This window comes from Chroicocephalus ridibundus, unplaced genomic scaffold, assembly GCF_963924245.1.
Source record: "Chroicocephalus ridibundus unplaced genomic scaffold, bChrRid1.1 SCAFFOLD_37, whole genome shotgun sequence".
NCBI lineage: Eukaryota > Metazoa > Chordata > Aves > Charadriiformes > Laridae > Chroicocephalus > Chroicocephalus ridibundus.
The window spans coordinates 1,618,457-1,633,852 of record NW_026961439.1 but is presented as its reverse complement, the minus strand read 5'-3'; the positions used below and the strand labels follow the sequence as shown (position 1 = coordinate 1,633,852).

The 15,396-nt window shown below is 44.3% G+C and overlaps 1 protein-coding gene across 1 annotated transcript in view; it reads right to left on the bottom strand.

The window, feature by feature from the left end:
* CRACR2A (calcium release activated channel regulator 2A) overlaps positions 1-1,924 on the bottom strand; it is a 63,460-nt gene extending 61,536 nt beyond the window's left edge. The window contains exon 1 of the mRNA XM_063321932.1: positions 1,718-1,924. The gene's annotated coding sequence lies outside the window, so the exon portion shown is untranslated. The remainder of the gene's footprint in view (positions 1-1,717) is intronic.
* Positions 1,925-15,396: the final 13,472 nt, after the last annotated feature.

Genomic DNA, 15,396 nt, shown 5'->3' with positions numbered 1-15,396 from the left:
CAGTGAACTTAAGTGTCCAAGAGCTGTCAGATTAGGAGACTGTAAACTATTATTGCCCAAAATCTCATTTGCTACTTAATCCATTCACAGAAATATGAATGCTCTTTGTACTTGAAACACCGACTTCTGATTTCTTTTCTTGATGTCAAGATGAAAATTTAGCATAGCAAAGATGGACATTTAATTTTCAGTCTTTTGGGTGTAACAGTTACCTTTTGAGTTGTACAATACTGAAGTCCCTAATGATAAATTTGGGGACCAGATATCAGAGCCCTTAGGACATCCCATAGACGATCAATAAACTTTTACCGGTGCATCAGAATAATCCAACACGCCATCCGAAAAGAAAAGTTAAACAATCTGGAAACTATCAATGAAAACCACAAAGTTGCAACTAGGAAAATAGAAAAGTATGTTAAATCAGTCGAAGTGTTCCATTCGGATTTCACCATTCTCCCAATTGTGATGCTACCCAAGTTGCATTACATGCAGTCATAATCTATTATCCCGGTAGCAGTAAGTTTCTGTTATAACTGTCATTTACAGTCATCATAAGCATTCAGTATCAAGAAAGTCAAAAAACTAAATCGGATACCGCACTAGTGCTACAGCAACGTTAAGACTGACACCGAACTATTTTGTAGGGGAACACAAGAATCATTTTTACAACCACCTGTAGCAGCACTGCCTTCATCTTTAACAAGTATTTGGTGGGCCTGTTCCTACTACCCTGAAGGTAGTCACCGGCCGCAAACTAAATTACCTTTTCTATCTGCAGGGAAACACATTGAAAACCAACCGGTCAGCTCCTGAAGTAACCAGGCCATAAAGTGACTCCTCCGCCTTTTGGCCTTAGCATGAAGTTACACGGGGAATGCAGAAGTGCAAGCACAAAGACTATCAGTCAACAGCACTTTTGAGCACCACCTTTACCAAACATCCTCCGTGTAGGAGGGGCCACGACACCTCACATTCCAGCACGCTCGGCTGTCGCCGTTCTGAACGCAAGCTCCTCGCCCCATATTGCTCCCGTGCCGGTACCGGTGCCGTACAAAGCACGGAAACAACGTAGCGTGGGCTTAAGCAACTCGCTGGCTTTCACGCCGGCAGGCCGGTCAGGCGGAGGCAGGAGCAGCCTGTTTGGCAACCGCTGCGGTTCGGATCCTGCTGCCCTCCAGCTTGAGAGCGAGCTGTGGGTTAACGAAAGTGCCCGGGGCTGCCAATGCAGCACCCGACCCCCGCCCCCGCCGCCGGCCCCGCACCAGCCGGCAGGCAGAGCCTCTCCTCCCGCCCTGCAACTTTTCCGATCTTCCTTCCGGCCAGCACCGCCCGCCCCTGCCGCCGGCGCAGCCCCCGCCGCGGGGCACGGCCCACCGCTGCCGTAGGGATGCCGATTGGCATTTGGGGACGGGGCGTGGGCTAGTAACGGCTATCCCTTGCCGGCTGCCCGAAACCTGCCGAGCCCCTGCCCGGCCCCGCAGAGCCCGCAAAGACGACGTTCTGTTGCAGACTCGCAGGAAGCGAAGCTTGCAACAGGCGGAGCGCGGCGGAAGAGCAGGGCTCTGGTTGAGACATCGGGGCTCTGCAAAGAAGGCTGAAGCAGCGTCCGCGAGTGCTTGTCCGCCGGCAGCTTCGCCGGGAGAATGATCTGGCTGCGCACGGTCCTCTTCTTTTTCCTCCCCCGACTTTTGGCCCACGATGCTTTCCTCCGACTCACCTCCCGCCGCTCCCTGCAGGCGTCCAGGCGAAGGCGCGATGCGAGCCTTGCGCGCCGGCCAGCGCGGCTGCCCTCCGCCGTCCCACAACTCAGGGTGGAAGTGAGACCGCAGAATGGTTGAAACGGCTTTCTAAACTTTGTTTCGAGCACCGGTGGCATAATGGGGCGAGGCGCGCTGCGCCCCGGGGGCGGGACGGAGAGCCCGTCCAGCCCAGCCTCCTCCCTGCCGGCGGGGCCGTGCGGCCGGGGCCGGGGCTGGGGCGCCCCGCCCGGGAGGCCGCTGCGGCGCGGGGGGCGATCGCACCTCACCTGTGGCTGGACCAACTCGCCTCCGGCGGCGAGTCGGGTCGGAGAGGCGGGGGAGGTCGGCGAGGGGCTGCCTTCCTTGGTCCCACTAGCAGCCAGGGACTACCTGCACGATGGGTTTCTAGGGTGAAGGCGTGGAGTTGTAACTTCTGTAACCCGAACGGCACAGGGCAGAAGGGTTTGGAAGGGTGCAGGAACATCAATCCACGGCAAGATCTTACGGTGGTAAGCAATCGGAATGGACCAACTAGAATCTTCCACACCTTGTGGTTTCAGACCGCCCCAAGTCTAGTTACACGGGTACAGAAGATTACAATGGGAGACCGAACGGGTTTCACATTCACTTAGGCCAAAGTATATTTTGAAAAATGTGTAGATACATGCGTCTGGGATCAGGTTCTCTGGGTAGTCTCCCAGGAAGAGAAAAATACTCAACATAGTAATTGTAAGATCTCCCCACTGCAGAAGAGCTCTTAGCTCATGGCGCCTGAAGAAGGCTTCATCTGCCTCTTCTTGATCGGGTCATCTGGTAGCAGACAGCTGCTACGACATCAGCTGCACTGGTCTGTTCTCTGGTCCTTACCCACGCTCTCCATGGGTTCATCAGCTGTCCCAAGATAAGACTCCATGCACCTAAGGACTCCTTTTCACAGTGCACAAGCCCTCCTTATTGCCTTCACACCCCATCTTTCCTGAACAGCCTGTAATCCTTCAGGCTTATCTCCTTCAAGTAAGCTATAATACCAGGACACTGGTAAATAGCAAATCTTGCATCTATAAAGGGGAACATAAGGAAGACCTGGAGGTAGTTTGCAGAATACAGGCATGTATGCCTGATATATCTACTTGCAAAGTCCTACAAGTAATAGTTTAAAACAGTTGTTAAATGACTAGTTGATTATTATGTAACCGAGTTTAACTAGGATGGCTTCTGCAAAGGGTAATTTTACTTCACTAATTGTTATGATTCTTTGACTATAGGCTTCTACAAGTTTCCCTAAGGCAAGCTTGCCTGTGGGTTTACAGTACGTTAACGTGCTACTTGACAGTTATTGCTCATATCTATGCTTAGTAGTAGAGTAAATATTTGAAACTTGCTTACCGCAGTAGCTGCCTTATATGTACTGTGGACGAAAATAGGCACACAGGTAGTTACCAGGCAATCAGCATGTTGAATAGTTGTAATACTCTGCACATGCTGACTTGACTCAGGCTAACTTCTCTGTTTAACTTTTTGCTATGTTAGTAAAGTAGCACGTAAAAGATGGAATTAGATTTCTTTTAAAGCTGTGGACAAGATTCTTTCAGAGAAATGACGTCACGCTTTCAGCCACAAGGTACTAGAAAAATTCAGAAAATTGTGAAGAAACTGAAGACGGCCTATAGAAAGTTAACTTCTTACCATGTTGAAAGCTATTCTAGAGGGCACCACAGCATTCCATACTCAAGCAATTCAGGGAAGACAGGGCGAGAAACAGTATAGGAATATTTTCAAGAAACATCCTGTGTTCAGGATTAGCTAAGACTGAGGAAAATTCTAGAACAGCAAAGAGAATTTGTCACATGCATGGGGAAAAAAGGTTGCTGAAGTAGCGTTTGCAGACTTAATGGTAACATTAATGTATTAAAGTCACAGAGCATATATCTTAAAACTTGGGGCTGCTTAGGCACCTTGTTGCAACAACTCATTCAGTTTTCTTTCTTAGCATTTACTATGATGCAGTTTAGACTTTCTGAGTTCCTGTAAGAAAGTTTTGGGCCTCTGAAGGAATAGTAGAAGAGCTGGTGACTGAACTTGTCCAGGTCTTGTCTAGTCAGCTAATGCTATTTTTGCATGTATCTGTGAATACTTTGGAGTAGAGCCTTACAGAGCCAGCTAGAACTGGGCCTTTGCTCTGTTTTCTTTCTCTCTCATAGCAAAAAGTTACGGATTCTAGCTCTTCATTAGGAAGAACAAACAGTGGCGTAAGAAGCAAGACATACAATACTTACTAGTGTAGGACCACTACCATATTGCAGTACTCATGCGGATACGTGAACTAGAAGATAGGGCTTAGCAATAACTCTTATAAACTCTTTAAATTACTGAGCCTGGTATTGTTTGAAAATTTGGGGTCAAAGCTGCAGTTTTAATTGCACTGTCTTGTCTAGTTCTCCCAAAGAAAGAAAGAAATCTTCATTTTTACTTCTTGTGAGTAGCAGTTGTGGGAGCTACCGAATTTAATCACATTAGCCAAAAGAAGAATCCAAGTATTTATTATTTCCAACTGAGTGTCCTGACTGAGTGTCACCTGACAGGTGAAACCTGCACCATGACATCTATCCATTTTATGTCCTCTGCATTAAAATGAATCTTTTTTTTCTTTTCTTTTCTTTTTGGGAAAATTGGGCAGAATATTGGACTTTGATCAAAGTATTCGCAAACTGGAGGAGTTGCAAAAATAAGGAGCAACTACCTATGTCTTTCAGAGGAGTATCACTGTAATCATCCAAGCCCAGAAGACCCATACAAGGAATGGACTACTTTGACATTTAGCTAAAGGGTAAATTTATCACGTAGAAATTTGGTGTGATTGGAACATCGGATTCCTATATACTACTGTGGAAATTCAGCCTCCGGGGCCTTGAAGAAACCTGTTTCAGAATAGAATTATGCTTTCAAAATTGCACTCATACTGCTGTGATTTTTTTCAGCAGTTTCTGATCATATACCTTCATATACACTGCATTCCCTAGCTGATGATGGCAGAGACAAAGACCCTGACAGGTTTCAGCAGTCACAAGTTTGTTCTTCTTGAAAAGCCAGAATCAAATCTATTTCCATATCTCCCTCCTGGAGTAAGTGGAGTGAAAAGCAGTAAATTCATATACTGTGGTGTCAGAAACTATGACACTAACTGCAAAGAGAAAAAAGAGCCCAAGAATAAAGGTGCATATGCAAGAATCTACTTCTTAACACGGGCTTAAATTACAGCAATAAATGAAATACTTTAAAGAATTCCACCCCTTTATATGAGTCAAAATGGTTCTCTGTGAAGTCTAGGTACAAAATCACTTATTTTCTTTAAGGACTAAAACCAAGAGATTTTGAAAATCACTGGTGTGCAAAACATATTGTCCAGAGCTAGGATCCTTCTGACTGCTATGTTTAATGTAAAATGAGTTAGAAACTGGATGACAGTCTCTATCATTGGATTATACAAATGCCAGAACTACAAACAGAAACAGGTGGTAGGCAGAAGACAGCTTGCAGCCCTTAAATCAGGAAATGACAAGTGCAACATAAAAATAAAACCCCACCCTTTAAATAAAACAGGCTGTATTTCACATTTTATTTATGGTGACGTGTGTTTATTTCAGTCTGGAGATCCATCATACTATTGGGATGCAAGGGGTCATTTTCTTCTACGTTTAGGCTGTTAGTAACAGGCCTATTTTGGCTTTCCACACTAATGCAGCTTTTAATTGCCTATGAAATTGCATCACCCTGAGGGAACTTTATAATAATATTCAAAATCATGTTTTCTTTTTCTATGCTCAGGGATCAGAGGACAAGTTACAGAAACTGGAGTCATAAACATAGTGCAAGAAATTTACAGATTGGCTATAAAACAGAGATTGTAATAACTGACAGCTGGGAAACTGGAGGTCTTCCAGCTTGACCTGCTCTAGAGTCATCTCACTTGCCGGAGTGAAGGAAATACATGATTGACTTCATGCTCATGTCACCTGGAGCAGTAAAAGTTTGATTGTGCTACACTGCAAAATAGCGTGCAAGACTTTTCTAAAAATCAAACTTTAATCATGAAATTAATCTGGCTGTCATCTATCCCAACCTCACAGCAGAGTCAGCTAGAGCAGGTTGCCCAGGGCCTTGTCCAATTGGATTTTGAAAATCTCCAAAGATGGAGACTCCAGAACCTCTCTCCAGAACCTTTACCATGCACACAGTAAAAACATTTTTTTTTATGTTTAGGTGGAATTTCCTGTATTTCAATTTGTGTCTTTCCTCAAGTTTTTCGATCCCAATCATTTTAGTGGCTGTTTGCTGGATTCGTTGCAGTACCTGCGTGTCTTGTACTGGGAAACCCAGAACTGCACACAGCACTCCAGATATGGTCTGAGTGCTGAGTAGAGGGGAAGGATCACCTTCCTCAAACCTGCCAGAAACATTCCTCCTGATTGTGAGTCACCTTGCAATAACACTGGCCAGCTCCCTCACTTCTCCGGGATGCATCCCATCAGATTCATAGAATCATAGAATATCTCAAGTTGGAAAGGACCATAAGGATCATCAAGTCCAACTCCCTGCTTCTTGCAGGACTACCTAAAACTAAACCATATGACTAAGAGCATTGTAAAGACCCTCCTCAAACCCTGTCAGACTGGCTGCCATGATCACTTCCCTGGAGAGCCTGTTACAGTGACCCACCACCCTCTCAGTGAAGAACCTTTTCCTAATGTCCAATCTGGACTTCCCCTAACATTTCCTCGTGTCCTATCACTGGTCACCAGAGAGAGGAGATCAGCACCTCCCCTTCCGCTGCCCTCCTTGAGGAAGTAGTAGACTGCAATGAGGTCACCCCTCAGCCTTCTCTTCTCCAAGCTGAACTAACCAAGTGACCTCAGCTGCTCCTTGTCTTGCTCTTGAGGCCTTTCACTATCTTGGCTGTCCTCCTCTGGACACACTCTCATAGTACTGAGGTGCCCAAAACTGCACACAGTACTCAAGGTGGGGCCACAGCAGCACAGTGCAGAGTGAGACAATCACCTCCCTTGACCGGCTAGCTATGCTGTGCTTGATGCACCCCAGGACACAGTTAGCCCTTTTGGCTGCCGGGGCACACTGTGAACTCATATTCAATTTGCTATCAATCCAAACCCCCAGATCTCTTTACGTGGGGCTGCTCTCCAGCCTCTTGTCCCTCAATTTGCACATATAACCAGGATTACCCCATACCAGGTGGAGAATCCAGCAGTAGCTCTTTTTAAATTTCATACGGTTGGTGATTGCCCAGCTCCCTAGTCTATCCAGATCTCTCTGTAAGGCCTCTCTACACTCAAGGGAGTCCATAGCTCCTCCTAGTTTAGCATTATCGGCAAACTTAATGTACATTCGATTCCTGCGTCCAGATCATTTATAAAAACATTCAAGAGAACTGTCCCTAAAACTGAGCCCCAGGGAACACCACTGGTGATTGGTCGCCAGCCTGATGTAACACCATTTACTATAACCCTTTGAGCCCAACCCATCAGCCAATTGCTCACCCAATGTGTTATGGACTTGTCTAGCTGTGTGCTGGACATTTCATCCAGACGGATACTGTAAGAGACAGTATCAAAAGCCTTGGTAAAATCCAAAACCACCACATCTACTGGCTTCCCTTGGTAACCTTGGATGGGTGACCTTGTCATAAAAGGGAATTAAATTGGTTAAGCAGGACTTTCCCCTCATGAACCCGTGCTGGCTATGACCACTGACTGTGTTGTCTCTCAAGTGTTTTTCAATAATTCCCAGAATAACCTTCTCCATAATTTTACCAGGCACTGAAATGATACTGACAGGCCTGTAATTACCAGGGTCTTCCTTCTTACCCTTCTTGAGAACTGGGACAACATTTGCCAGCTTTCAGCCGACTGGGACCTCTCCAGACTCCCAAGACCATTGGAAAATAATGGAGAGAGGTGCCGTGGTAACATTGTGCAGCTCATTCAGTACCCTGGGATGAATCCCATTGGGCCCCATAGATTTATGTGCATCCAGCTGGAGTAGCAAGTCTCAAACAAGTTCAGGGTCGGCTGGGAGTTTATCATCCCCCAGTTACGGTCTTCCAACACAGGGCTCTGGGGGTCCCAGGGCCCATCATCGGTGTTGAAGACAGAGGTGAAGAAGGCATTAAATGTCTCTGCTTTGTCTACATCACTCTTTGTGAGGTGACTGGCCCTGTCAAGCAATGGACCAATGTTATCTCTGATTCACCTTTTGCTATTAACATATTTAGAAAAGCCCTTTTTGTTGTTCTTCACAGTGCTGGCCAGCTTGAACTCTAATTGCAGCTTTGGCTGCATGATTTTTCTCCCTACAGTGGCAAACAGCATCTCTGTAGTCCTCCCATGTCGCTTGTCTTGCTTCCAATGTCCATACACTTTCCTTTTCCACCTAAGTTCTAGAAGATCCCTGCTCAGCCAAGTTGGCCTTCTGCCCCGCTTGCTTGATTTCCCACACTTTGGAATTGCCTGCTCCTGGCTATTAAAAAGTGACTAGCATTCATGGACCCCAATACCTTCAAAAGCAGATTCCCAGGGGACCTTACTAACTGGCTCCTTCAGCAGTCCGAAGTCTGCTCTCCCCATATCCAGGGCCAAAGTTTTGCTGGCAGTTTTTCTCCTACCTCTAATGATTTGAAATTCAACTACCTTTTGGTCACTGTGACCAAGACAGCCACCAATCACTACTTCACCCATGAGACCCATTCTGTTTACAAACAATAAATTTAGGAGGACATTCATCACTTTCATCGTCCTGGATGGGTGTTCAATAATAGAATCCCACAACAACATTTTCTTTACTCGCTTTCTCCTTCATCCTTACCCAAAGGCTCTCAACCGTGTCATCACCAACTGTAAGCGCCATACAATCCAACTCCTCCCTTACATAGAACTTATCCCCTCATCTTGCCTGTCCTGCCTATCCCTCCTGCAGAGCTGATAACCCCCCGTCACAGCATCCCAGCCACAAGACCCTACACGGGCCACCTGATCCGACCCTGCTGAGGGAAAGTATTCACTGGGCCAGACTTTGCCATTTGTCTCATGTCCCCGGGAATCCTGATGGCCAATCTTACCACTGAGGTATTGAATATCTCAGCATTTTCCCTGTCCTTTGTCATCAGGTCTCCTGTCACATTCAGCAACAGGTCCATTGCTTCCCTAATTGTTTTGAGTTTGTTCTGTGGTCGGTTTTGTTTTGTTACTGATATACCTCTAGAAGTCCTTTTTGCTATCCTTCAAATCCTTCACCACATTCAACTCCAAGTTAGCTTTGGCTGTGTGTGCACACTTGAGGCAATGTCGCTGTAGTCCTCCCAGGTCACCTCTCTGTACTGCCACCTCTTGTGTGCTTTCTTTTCATGTCTTGAGTTCAGTCAGGAGCTCCTTGGTTCATCCATGCAGGCATATCTCCACTTTTGCTTCACTTTCTGGATGCTGAGATGGACTATTCTTGGGCATAATGTATAATAAATAAATAAATATATATATATATATAAAACTAACAAGAAAGTGTTTCCTTACATACAACCTGCATTGGAAATGTTTTTCTGAAACCTCAGCATTGGCACAAGATTAATTAGAGCTATTGCATAACATGGCACTTTTTCCAGTAAGGCAACATCAGCTCAGTAGTAAAGCATAAATTAATAGGTGTATTTGTGTAAATCAAGAGTTTACAAGGCAAGAAGCAAGAGCTTACAAAGCAAGATCTACATTGCTTATTTGTCCTGTCTCCTGAGGGGAGACAATATCCATTCTTCCTGATTATAGCTCAGCACTTTCTGCCTCTTGTGGCTTTAAAGGAAACCAAATTAGCCATTTAATCTCCAGCGACCTATTTCTTCCCTCTTAATACTGAAAGCGTAGTCTTTGTGCATGCTCATGTCTATCATGCTCTTCCAATCCCTTTCCCTCAGGGCTAAGCAAACCCGTTTCCGAAATAATAAAACCCACAACATTCCCAGGAGAACATTCAAATCAGTTCTTCACGTTGATTTTTTCCTATCGCATTTTACAGCCACACTCTTCATATTTCTCAAACTGAAAAGGATTAGAATTTAATTTTTATTTTAAAAGAAAAGCACCTTTTTGGAAAGTTTCACTGCGAGGACGTGGAGCCAGCTGTACTGTAGATGGACTTCTCTCTCAGTCTGTGCAGTTCTAATTTTATGCAATATTCCACAGTTTGCTGAACCATAAAACAGTCCTAAAAACATACTGCCATTAAAAATCTTGATCTAGTCTCCTAAGGGAAAGGTACCCTGGATCAAATCCAACATTAATTATATACTGCCTCACCAATGCCTCCCACAGTTATGCTGAGGGGGTAAAACGTGGTTTTGTCCACAACCTGGCAATCTGTGATGAGGCGTTACATAGATTCCATCTCAGAAACAGCTGAAGTGCACTGACAGTTAGTTTCTGTTAGTCACGTCTCTTCTGGTTGGGGCTTTTCAGTTTAAATGAATAGCTATTATAAAGAGAACTATATTGTCTTCCCTAATGCAATTCACATTAATAGAGTGTTGAATTCTGTTCAGTGAAGGATTTTGTGCATCAAAGGAAGACTTTTAGAAACTCACCACCTTATGAATATTCTTGATAGAAACCTATTTTTTACAAAGAGATAAAGTTCATATTGTGAAATTGGAAATCAGTCATATTTACCACCATAGCAGTTAAAGGCCAAGAAAAACGGAGATCCATTGCAATAACTAGTGTATGCACACAACAGAAGACAGTTCCAGTCCAGAAATCAATTGCTTCATAAAGAAGAAAGATTTAGAGTAATAACACAATTTCCTCTGATTCACTGACGCAGAAGAGAACATTTTTGCACCTTCCGTCACACTAGAGTGATCAATTAAATGCAGTAAAATGGACATCACACACTTGTTGTGGAAGAGATGCAAAGACAATAAGTATGCAACGTCACTGGTGTGGAGATATTCCAGGAAGCCTGTTAGCTCCACAAGAAGCTACTTATGCTTACAGCCGGCAGCAATCCCCATGCTTCTTACAACAGTGTTTAGAGGAAGCGCTATAGCTACATCTTTCATTTCTGACAGCTCTGTATCATTTATGTACCGCTTCTGTAAGGCTGCCCTCATCACAAAGTGCCAAATGAGATGAAAATCTGAGTACAGGTCCCATGACTCTCCATCCAATACTCCATCCCATTGGGAATACGTAAGGTTATGAACATTCAAGAAGATCATCAGCATGAAAATTGAATTTAAAATTTTAAAGGACAGATTTAAAGCTGTAATATTTTTATGTTCTCTCCCTTTCTTGCTTCCGCTCCCCAGCCCTAGTATACATGCACACACATGCACTATTTCACTTATGCAGCCATCTTACTCCCATTTATCTTTTTTTTCCAGGTTTTCTATCTCTTCCCTTTCTCTTATCCTGATGCTTTGGTCATATTTCTTATACTAAAAAAAAATAATCAAAAACATTAAAAAATTCAGTCTGGAGCTGCTGTTTAAGTCACTTTCATATACATCCAGTAAGCAGTTGACAGTGCTTTGTCAAGGATACGGTATTCTCAACAGTTGTGTTAACAAAAAATCTATGATGAAAGTATTTGTGTCACCCAGCCCTTTTATAGAAAAAAGTTTTTGAAAAGTAATCCCACTGGTTAATACATAGATTAACAGCACAGCGTGTCCAATATCCAATCATCTTTTGAAAGCCTAACTTGCACCAGCTGTCCTCAGTTGGGATAACTTTTTTGGACAACCTTCACTAGCTCAAAGGTAGGTATTGACTGGCAAAAAAATTACATGTACTAGCTACTTGGTCACCACCAGGTCTATAACCTAAACACATCACTTAATACAATAAACTGTGTTAGCATATTACAAAGGGCATCTGGGGGGGTGCTAATGAAGCTCAGCTGCAAGCTGCACTCCATATATATTGTAAACGTAAAAGAAGAGATGAAACGGGAAGTGAGGCATAGGAAAGTGAATAAGTAGGTTGAAGGATAAGCAGATTTTATAACTACTGCTCCCATTCCCATGCCTTAAGCCCTATACAAGGCTATTGCAGCTAATGGGGTCTTTCTCTATGTATGTTTTAGGTAATTAGGTGATCCTCTCTTAAGGACTTCTTTAAATTAAAAAAACACCCTAACGTTACTACAACAGTGTCATGTACTCACAGATGAGTACAGTTGTTGCCATTTGAGTCTTTTCTGCCTGCTTTAGCCTGATAGCCTTCTCACAAAGTTTAAGGTGGCAGATATTCCTTACAGCTGGCATTGTTTCATGCACAGTACACCATAAATTGGAGCTACTTCCGAAGACAGAGGTCTGTCATTCCTGCTATATTTTTTTTCCTGACATTCTTCTCTCATTTTGTTTTATGTCTTGTCAACAGTAGATAGCTATACTGGACCCATATGTTATTTATGCAGTAGTGCACAGACCAGAAAAGAAAACCAAATAGCACTGTAACTAAGCTGAACCATCTTTCCCACTCCAATTGAGTTATTAACAACGATCCAGATCTTTTGTCTGGTTCACTTTATGACAACATGAATGCAAGCAGAGCACGGGAACAGAAAGAGGGAGGTAAGCAGGCTAAGGCCTTATGTTGTTCATGAAACCAGGACACAAGTCAGATACGCGCCACCTGTTACTGGTGTACGTATTACATTGCTTTACTAATCAGAGGGAAGAAAACCGTATCAGTGGAGAACCCGAGTAAAGAGAAGAAACATTTAAGGCTGTTTCTTTTGCTGTCAATGATTTAATTCCCTTTAAGTCAAATTTGGCATTTATTGGCTAGGATACTGGAACAGGAAATTGATCTAACTGTTCTTGGTTTCAGATAGGAAACATAATGTCGTTTCCACTATCTGCCTTCCTGATAGGCACAGTCTCAGCACATGGACCAAGAGGCTTCCCCAAATGCTGATACACTTATCCTTTTTTATTCTTCTTTTAGCCCTCTCTAATTGCAAAATACATTTTTCTAAAAAGGGAAATACTGAAAAAAAACCCCAAACTCAGACATTCTAAGGCAAAAGGCAGGCAAAATATAAATACAGACATTAACGACATCTCTAGTTAACAAAGTCAATAGCTGAGAAGCGCATAGCTTAAGACTGTCGTTTCTAGCAGTGGAGTCACAATCTCTTTTGCAAAAGACTCTAAAAGTGGTAGCTGTAAATTAATCTTTAAATGTCTGCAAATAAGCGTGCAAACAGCCAGGACCAGCTGGTTTACCATCCTTAACATGACAACAGTGTCACACTTCTCAAAGCACACAAGGAAGAGGAACTCATTTTACAGTATTCCATGGAACTGATTATTGTCTGAATGGGCAGAGTTTATTTTCTTTATCTTTTACCCGTACTGTACACCCTATCTTCCCATACTGTACACCCACTCTTCATTACATTGCAATTTTTTTCTTGCTTATTCCACTATACACCAAATACTCTCCTACTTCTGTACATTCAAGTGGGCCCCTTAAAATTAAAATATCCATTCAAGAACTTGCAAGCTTCCAGTCTTTGTGTTCACCTTGGCTATCTCTCGTCCAGGCATCGGGATGAAAACTCAGTGCAAACGATCCTACTATGTGCATTCATTACCATAGAAATGAAATGTGACCTCTGCAAGTAAATGCCCAAGTTAGGACAGATGTGGGAATAGAATTGCAAGACATGTTATGTGGCACAATTGTCTGTATAGGATAAATATAGATTATATAGAAATATATAGAAATATAGATTATAGAAATATCTATAGAAATATAGATTATCTGTATAGGATCTGTAAAGGAGAGTTAAGGGTACCCAGTCAAGGACCTTTTCAATGCGGCAGGGACAATAAGAAAAGGAGGAAGCCATGAACAAGAACATATGGGGACACAAACCTGACTGACATGGTAAGGGAGGCGGTGATGAGAACCAAACCTGCCCAGTCACATCAATTGATAAGGGCATGTGAGAGTAAGAAAGTTTATCCCAGTGAGGTTATCTGACTGGGATCCTGTCCAGTAGGGGAAAAGGGGGAAACCAGAAACAACACACACGGAGATACAGGCCCGACAAAACAAACATGGAGACAATGGCAAGAAACAAACCTCACCACTTACACTAACTGGTGGGCTATCAAGAAACCACAGGAGCTGCTTCCAGGAAGATCAGCCTGGACTTTGCAACTGGTGATACTGCACACCAGGGGGAACCCCCAACATGGAGGTGGGGATGCACAGAGGAAGGTGGAGCAGGAGGCAACAAAAGGGTGTAGACAGAAAGGGGTGTAAGAGGGGCCGGTCCGCTGTAAAACAGGGCTGGTCACTACATTTGTTTGGCTGAGGCCTGCGCCTGATCACCGCAGTCTGGCCTAGCTTCTTGTATCTTCCTATTAAATCTTTTCTTAAGCATCCCTCTGCGTGTGCTCGCTCTCTGTCCCATGTGGACTCAGTGCCGGCTACCGGTGAGACCTGTGTGTGCGTGAGGGAAATTTGGTACCAGCTCCCGGGGTCAGACCAGGGCCCCTGGCCTGTGGTACCAGTGAATGGAGTGAGGGAGGTCTCCATGTCAGCTACTGGAGCCGGTGGGGATCTTGAACTCCCAGCCACCAGGGCGGGAACAGCGTCTGTTCCCAAAACCAGCTATCGGGGGGGACAGCGTGAGTGAGGCAAGCGAGGAGCTCAGCACCGCTGGACCGGGGTCACGGGCCACTGGCTGTGTGCCTGGTGCTGGCTGCTGAGGGGAGAGTCTGTGCCTTCCCCAGTTCTGGTGTGCATGGGGCGTGCGGTGCGTATTCACCAGCGAACTTTATGCCAGACTAGCCAGTGGCTGGGGGTGGCCTAAGGTCCAGACCAGGGTCCCCCAGTCCATTTCCTATGCAATATATGGTTTTCTGAAAAAAAAAAAACCTAAAAAAAAATCAACCTCTAGTGTGGCTTGCTGACATAGGCTTTTCTACTCTGTAAATGACAGAAATCAAGTCAGTGAATTCATCAGCAATGTGAGCGGCTTCTGCCTCTGTTAAACAAAAACACACACAAAAAAAATGCAGCCAAGCAACCACATTCTTATTTTGGCTGCTCTGAACTCCCCCACTACCTCTGCAGGCTCATGTCAGCAGAAAACAGAGAAGCAGCGGAGCGGCAAACATGTTACAAAGTATTCCATGTGTCAGTCCCCACAACTTTTTGGTGACTTGCAAAAAGTAGATGGCCATACCAGAGAAGACCAATGCTGTTCTCGGAGTCTGCTGCTTTGTACAGTGCCTAATAATAATCTTAGTTACAACACTGATGGACATAGAGGTGAAAGGAATTTTAAGGCTGACATGTGCTCGTAAGATGTACAGTCTGTACAGGCCACTAAGAATCACGCCAATTACTGATGAGTCTTCTTCCTGAAGGTAATCTCCAGCTGTGCAGACTGCACAAAGTCACTGTTGCCTTCCTGCTATGATCTCGTGTGCTGATAATGGTTTAAAAAGGATGAGAGTTGTCCTCGAACCACGAGCTGAACTGGCATCCAATGTACTCCTGGAATTTAAGTCACTAACTCCACCTAGTACGTCATGTATCTCCCATTTTTCTTGGATGTGAGGGTACTGGGA